The sequence below is a fragment of the Scomber scombrus genome, chromosome 8 (assembly GCF_963691925.1).
Source record: "Scomber scombrus chromosome 8, fScoSco1.1, whole genome shotgun sequence".
Classification (NCBI taxonomy): domain Eukaryota; kingdom Metazoa; phylum Chordata; class Actinopteri; order Scombriformes; family Scombridae; genus Scomber; species Scomber scombrus.
Genome location: NC_084977.1, coordinates 10841879 through 10849148, shown reverse-complemented (window position 1 = coordinate 10849148; position 7270 = coordinate 10841879). Strand labels below are relative to the sequence as shown.

Genomic DNA, 7270 nt, shown 5'->3' with positions numbered 1-7270 from the left:
AGAATCCACAGCACTGCTGAAAATATGACACATAAAACAGTTTTCAGTTCATAATAATCGATTCCAGCAATAGAAATGCTGAAAATATTTGATCATATCAACATTAAAAAATGATGCCAAGACATCAATGTATTTATGATCATTGGAGCAAATACAATAAATATTTTAATTAAAATTACATTATATAAATTTTGCCAAAAGAATCCAAATGAGATCTGCAATTGTGACTAAAATGCAAGAGAAGCAGAGCAAGCTCTTACCGTCTGGCTACCCCTTCAGTGGATTAATCAAATTACAGCTGGCCTGAGGCAGACATGGCCTTTACTGAGGAAATAATGAACTGGAGACAAAGGAGCTTTTGGGGGAAAAGTTTTGCAATTTGGTTTGGAGATTTTCATAAGTCGCATTAGAGAATAGGCTCACATTCCACTTTATACAGCAGCACAACTTCAACTTATACTCTATCCTGCGCTACAGAGTACTTAATGTAGCGTTTTATGAAACATATGCACTGTGCATTGTTTGCTGACTGGGTTGTGCAACTCTTTTTCTTCTCCATACCACACTTTTCACCCCAAATCTTACCTTCATCAGGGTTGTGCAATGTGTTCAGTTATGAGGAATAAGCAATACTAATAATTTTATGAATGTGATAGTTTTGTAATATCTTTTGGGGATCAGTGGCTGAAAATGTCTTAGCATCTGATTATTTTTATGGGCTCTCTTTTTTTATTCATCTGATTGTTCAATTCAGCAAAAGTGGAAATGTTCCGACCTGAATTCTATAAAAATGTTCTCACATCAAGACTTTAAAATAATAATTATTATATAAATAAAAATAAAAATAAAAATAAAAATAATATATAATTTTATAAATATATGATTACAATTGGTCCAAAAAAGCACAACAAACAACTTTTCATAGCTGAAACTGACCAGTCAGAGTTTTATAACAAATACATTTTTGCTTCTTCTACAAAGCTCATTCACGCAACATTATATGGGAATGGGGGAAAGGAGGTGTTTTTCATATGCCTTTTAGCATTTACTCTGAATTTAGAGTGTGTGCACATGAGTGTATAGTTGTATTACTCCTGCAATTTGGTCATGAACAGAATGATTGCAGACCATTAGGCTCTAACACAGCTGGCAGCGCAGATACCAACAGGAGGTGTAAATATTTCACAGTGCTTTCTTCAATCATGATCAAAATCACTCAATGGAGACAAATCCTCTTGTGTGCCTGTGTGAATCGCTCTGCCTTATGTGGTGTTGCTCAGCCCCTGGAATGCCATGCATATTATTCAATTACTTTGCTCAAATAGCCATGACCCCGAAATCCAGTTTACTGCAAACCATGTGTTTGCAGAATGAGTCCAGTAGGGTGCACCATATTCAAACTTAAAACGGAGCACCTGCCAACAAGGAAACAAAAGCTGTGGAACCACAGTTGGTTAGACATAAGATATACCTTATATAGAAAATATTAAAATAATGTCATAACCTCACCACCATTGTGCAAGGAATTGTTACAGCACATGTATCTACTGTTGTTGTGTTGAGTCAACCTTGGCACAGTGAATGTAGCTGAAGCTGTCTGCTGTGATGAGCTAACAGGCATGACAAATGTGTAAATAAATTGTGCCAGGACGCATTTATCCTGCTTTAACACCCTGTATCATAAACCACCACCTTGCTGACACAGAACAATACAACAATATCAGACAGGGAAGACAAAGGACAGCCTTGCCGGTATCTTTCATGAACACTACCTTGAATTTGAACACAAATACACACACACACACACACACACACACACACACACACACACACACACACACACACACACACACACACACACTGGTCTTTGCTTCCCACCACCCTCCTTTGTTGGGAAAAGGGGTGACTGTTATACCAGGAAAGCAGTAGCAGTGTGTTTGCTGGAAACAACTGGAGCTCTTCCAGCTCTGTCGTTCAATAACGTGGAATGGACAGATGGATGCCAAAATGAGACAGCAAGCTGCCAGAGGAGGATGAGCATGTACTTCATTTAACATCCACATTGATATATGCTTTTAAGCAATAACCCCATTCAGGGAAGTCGTCCAACTAATCCAATAAAACAGCATGTATAAAACAATAAAACATATCTGGTTTTGATTGCACTGAGAATTATATAGCCCAAAAATATAAATTTAATTTTGGCAGGTTAAGTGTGTCAAGACATGGCATCCAAATATGTTCTATGCTAAAGATGTTTGTGAGACATTCTTATTATCCCTTTTATTTCAAGAACTTATCGTTTTACAATTCTAAGCTTTTGGTTTCTATTTTACTGTCTTGGTATTATTCTGTCCTTGTGCTGTTTTAAGCAATTGTGCAATGTGTTTGCTGAGTCATTATTGCTTTTACCTACTGATTACTTTTCAACATCAGTTGGTTATTAGTATTTATTTTCATCATCATCATCATCATCATCATCATTAGTATTAGTAGTAGAAGTTATAGCTTGTAAAAAGCAGCAGTAGATTATTAAATATTGTGTGCTAACTTAAAATGAGAGTGAAAACAATTTCAAAACCCTTTAAATTCAAATGAGTAGAGTCAACAAAAGAAAAACACTAGTACCTTAACTAGGAAAAAGTATGTTTTTTATTATTTAGTAGTCTTGTGCTAAAATATCTTTTGCCAGGATTTTTCCTAAACAAACATTTATTTTAAACTGAAACCAGAAACAAAAATTAATTGACTCTTAACTATAATAGAATAGAATAGAATAGAACATATAGGGTTGCAGTCTTAGGTGTTTTACAAAAGAATCAGAATTCAGTGCACTAGGGGAAATTGTGAGGGGATTACCAAAGTAAATTGAATACACTGTTTGGGAACCATGAATGTCTATAGCAATCCATAAAGATTTTGAGATATTTCATTGATTAAGCAAAAACTTTGATATGCTGGTGGCGCTAGAGAAAAAAGTGAGGGGATCACCAAAGGCATGAGAACTTATCTCCTAAAGGCCTGGCATGTTGTTAGAGCATTTCATGGCATTCTTGTCACAATATTTCATACAGAATGTAACATCAAACTCCTGCTGGCACTAGAGGTGAAATCAGCAAACACTTAAATGTCATCCTCTGAGAACCATTGATGTCTGTGCAAGATTTCATGGAAATCAATCCAGTGGTTGTTGAAATATTTCAAGTCTGAACCAAAAAGATGGACCCTCATGTCAATATGCAATTATATAGCCTATAACACAACAATGGCAACAGACAGACAAATAAACAACAAACTAAATACCAAAAAAAAAAAAAGTTACAACCTTAGATCAGACACAATCAAAAGAAAATGATCAATCTATAAATAAATAAAGGAACAGTGGCAGCATTACTGAAAACATACAATTTACTTTCAAATGAGAACTCAATACATTTTTTAATAAGTGAAATGAGGACAGAGAACAGCCATGTACACTGTTACTATAATGTACATTCAACTTACCTTCAACTGCATTTGTAGAGTAACTGAAATTGTAGGCTTACATACTGTAGATTGCAGAAGAAAAACAACTTTGCATCAAGTAGGCCATTTGATTTAAAGTAAAATAAACAGGAAATAGACTGACTATGAGGCCTTTTATGGGTAAAATATTCTTCTTATCATATCATAATTAGGTCTATAATAATAATAATAATCATTATTATTAATATTATTACAATATTAATATTATTACAATTGCCATTGATGTGATCATTTTCCATCTGCCATTATTTTAGTCTATCTTTTCCCCGAAAACATTCTTTATTTACAACAGAGAAGCATGACTAGAATATTTTCATTTTCTGCAGAAAATGCATATGAAAGCTGCAAACTGCTGCTGCCAGCTGCTCCAGCAACAATTTGAAAAAATCTGGTAGCACCACCTACAGGTGAAATTGTTTCAAATGCTACAGACTTTCAGCATAACCATCTGTACAACTGTGCTGAATTTGGTCACCCTGGAATATTAGATTTAAGAGATATGGCAGTTAATAAGTAGTATGGTGGTGTTTCGTCTATGGCCACACGGTGAGGCTATTGGTGCCAACCTTCAATATGTCATGCACATTCTCATGGAGAACTTGTGTACCAAGTTGCATTTTATTAAAGACAACACAATTATAGAAATATAAATATGTAGAAATAGCATGTTATAATATTACAGTAATGTCCACTGTGGATGGAATTGTATCCAATGTTAGACACGTGCGGTGTGGCTGTGTACAACAATTTCAAATTTGGTTGCTATCTAATTTAGCACTGAAGGGTTAAGGCTTTTTGAGTACATCAGGCCACAAAAGTTTGGTAACAAAATACAGACAAATAATAAGTGATATCCAAAAGTTTGGTGAAGATTAGAAGACTTAACCCATGTGCCAAAAGACGCAAAAAAGTAAGAAGATTTTTCTATGTGCAAATGGGCGTGGCGTATATCAGTCCTATAAGCGTCATTCAAGGAACACACTGTGCAAAAGTGGTTTTGCAACACGTCATGATTCATGATTAGCCCAAAGATGAAACAAGTAATAACTGACCACATTGTGGCGCTATAGGTAAAATGGTTTTTGTGTTAAACATTTCGACATGAGACAGCTGTCCATAAAGTATAAACCCTTCAACACTTTAGTTTTTGAGATATCAACTTCAAAACATCACTCCGACAGACTTGTAAAATCACTGAAACATGTTAAATACGCTGTTTTGACGTTTCAACAAAGTTTGGACGACAAATTATACAGATGTAGATATACGCCAAAAACTGTGAAATAATAATAATAATCATTGTCACCATCATCATAGAGCGTTGCAGCTCTCACACTATGTTATCTTGTTAACAATTGTCATAGAGAAATAATAAAAAATAAAAAAAAGTGAAAAGCAACTTTGTACAATCCAAAAGAGTCTATAGTTCATTAATCGTGAGTCATTTTAGAGTTCAAACAAAAAGGCACTTCCTTAAAAATAGTTTAAGTCTTTGTAGCTTTTTACATTAAAGCACAAAAAGTTACTATTTAAGTTCAATAACAAAATGATGAAAGCAGGTTTGGAGCCAGACCTTTTATAGATGTATGGATGGAATGATCTGCTGCTTAATTATATAGGCCTAGGTAATTAAATAGGTTGATATCCATCCCACTAGGTTGATATCATCACGTCAAATACATTAATGTGGACATTTTCTATTCATAGAGTTGTGCATATAAAATTCTAATGATCACAGTGAAAAAACAAATGAAATATTGTGTCAGTATCTGGGTTAAATCTTTCCAACACTTCTTTAACCAGATACATTTGATATAATATGTAGAGGGATATGATTTGGTACAAGTTGAAGTAGTATTGGTTCATGTGCTGAAGTATTTATGGCTGATCAACAAGCGGCACTGCGCGCGCCGTGACGACAGCGGCGGATTATTTTCTCGCTATTCAAAATGGCACCGTCTCAATCAGGAAGTGGAGAAAACAACTAAGAAGAATAAGTTGGATAAAAATTCCTTATTTCTGTTTTCTTTGACGCGAGTGTTCGTTCAAGATCAGCCGGTGTGCTCGGGGTTTGGGTTGAGATCAAGTAACACAGTCACGGTAAGTGTAAATCGAGGATATTGTGAAAAGGCAAAGCGACACATCGGCAGTTGGTTTATAACAAGATGCGATCCAGGCAGACCTCTCCTAGGAGCGCATGTTATCTTCGACGGGCTGTGCCGGGTCTTAAAGCGACGGTCCACAGTTTGGCGTTATAATACGATACGTTAACGGTAGACTTTTACTGAGTTGAAGTCCAGGGAAGTTTGGGCAGCCGTAGCGAATAAAAAGGGACGTAATGTTGTTGATAATCTCAGCATTGTTGTGCTACCGAGTAGAAAGGCCAGTGTCTGCTAGAAGCTAGCCACTTAATTACTTGGTAATAAGCTAACGTTAGCCGTATTGCTGTCGCACATCAAAAATATAAATATTTATCCCTGCTACTTTTTAGAGTGACATGCTCGTCTGTGTGGTAGCTACATGAAATGTAGAGAATCATCTTAAGAGTCAGAAAATCACAAGTGGCTAGCTGCGTTACTCCATTAACCCCAAGTTACACACACAATGTACCAAAACGAACGTACCCACAAGCTATGCTAACTTAGCTAGCACATTTAGCTAACAGAAGTACGACTCGTATGAGCAAACTAGTAAGGGATTCTCCAGCGATATTTTGCCGTCCGTTATTATTGATTGTAAAATGAAAATGGGCAAAGCAGACATGCTGTGTGGCTACCATCAGCCTGCTCGCTAACTTAAGCCTTTTGTCAAATGTGTCGTTTGTCGTCCCGGCGTCAATGCTAACAGTAGTTGTAACGTAGAGCTTTGACTGCCTTCCTTTGTGCTGTGTGGGGACCAATGTGCCTCTCAACATTTCCTCCGAGAAAGACACATTTCGATTTACCACGGCATTGCTTGCATGAAAACGTTTCACAAAGTATATAAGTACTTCAAACGCATAAACATGCGCACACAATGAGAACGTAGTATCACATTAGCTGTTTGAATTGCAGGAAAGGCAATGTAAGGATTGAGTATATAATCCCAGGGCACCTTGAGTTCGGTGAAGATGTACTTCTCGCAAAGCTTTGGGGAAACTCCATTTTGACTTTCATACAATATATTATCATTGCACTCATACAGGAGAAAGGAAAATCGTAAAAAAGTAGCGTAAACCGTTCATTGTTATAAGGATAAACTTTGGTCAGTGTTGTAGTGGAAGCTAACTGTAGGCAGTGCTTTGTATGAAATAGTTGCATGTATCTGGATCATATCTTTTCTTGAATTATGCGAGCTGGTATATGCATTGGTGGTGACAGAGAATTAAGTGCTTACCAAGAAAGAAGTGTGTACTCAAGTGTATCCTGACCAGCGGACCACAGTCAATTTAAATATTAAGCAATTTGGTTTTAGGGTAAACATATCACCGATGTTTTCTTGAATTCCACAGCTTCTGTATTCTACAATAAAAATAACACATGATCTAAAATGTTGAAACAAGCAAAATATCTCGGGATGTTTTTGGAGGGTTCAGAAAACTGAAGGAATGACCAGGAGGAAATGAAAATAGCTCAGAACTGTCTCATCCAGTTCTTTTTCATTTCTAACATTTTGACTCTCCGCAGCCAAAGCTAACCAAGCTTCATGTAAGCTATGACATAGGATGCCATGGTGGCTGGCTATTTTTTCTAATCATGTAATTTCC

General features: G+C 36.3%; 2 protein-coding genes across 4 annotated transcripts in view; one reads left to right on the top strand and one right to left on the bottom strand.

The window, feature by feature from the left end:
* The window catches only part of ubxn6 (UBX domain protein 6), a 409082-nt gene that overhangs the window by 144812 nt on the left and 257000 nt on the right, over positions 1 to 7270 (bottom strand). The window lies entirely within an intron of this gene.
* Positions 5490 to 7270, top strand: part of sbno2b (strawberry notch homolog 2b) — a 61193-nt gene continuing 59412 nt past the window's right edge. For all 3 annotated transcript variants that reach the window (XM_062424558.1, XM_062424557.1, XM_062424556.1), the window contains exon 1: positions 5490 to 5625. The gene's annotated coding sequence lies outside the window, so the exon portion shown is untranslated. The remainder of the gene's footprint in view (positions 5626 to 7270) is intronic.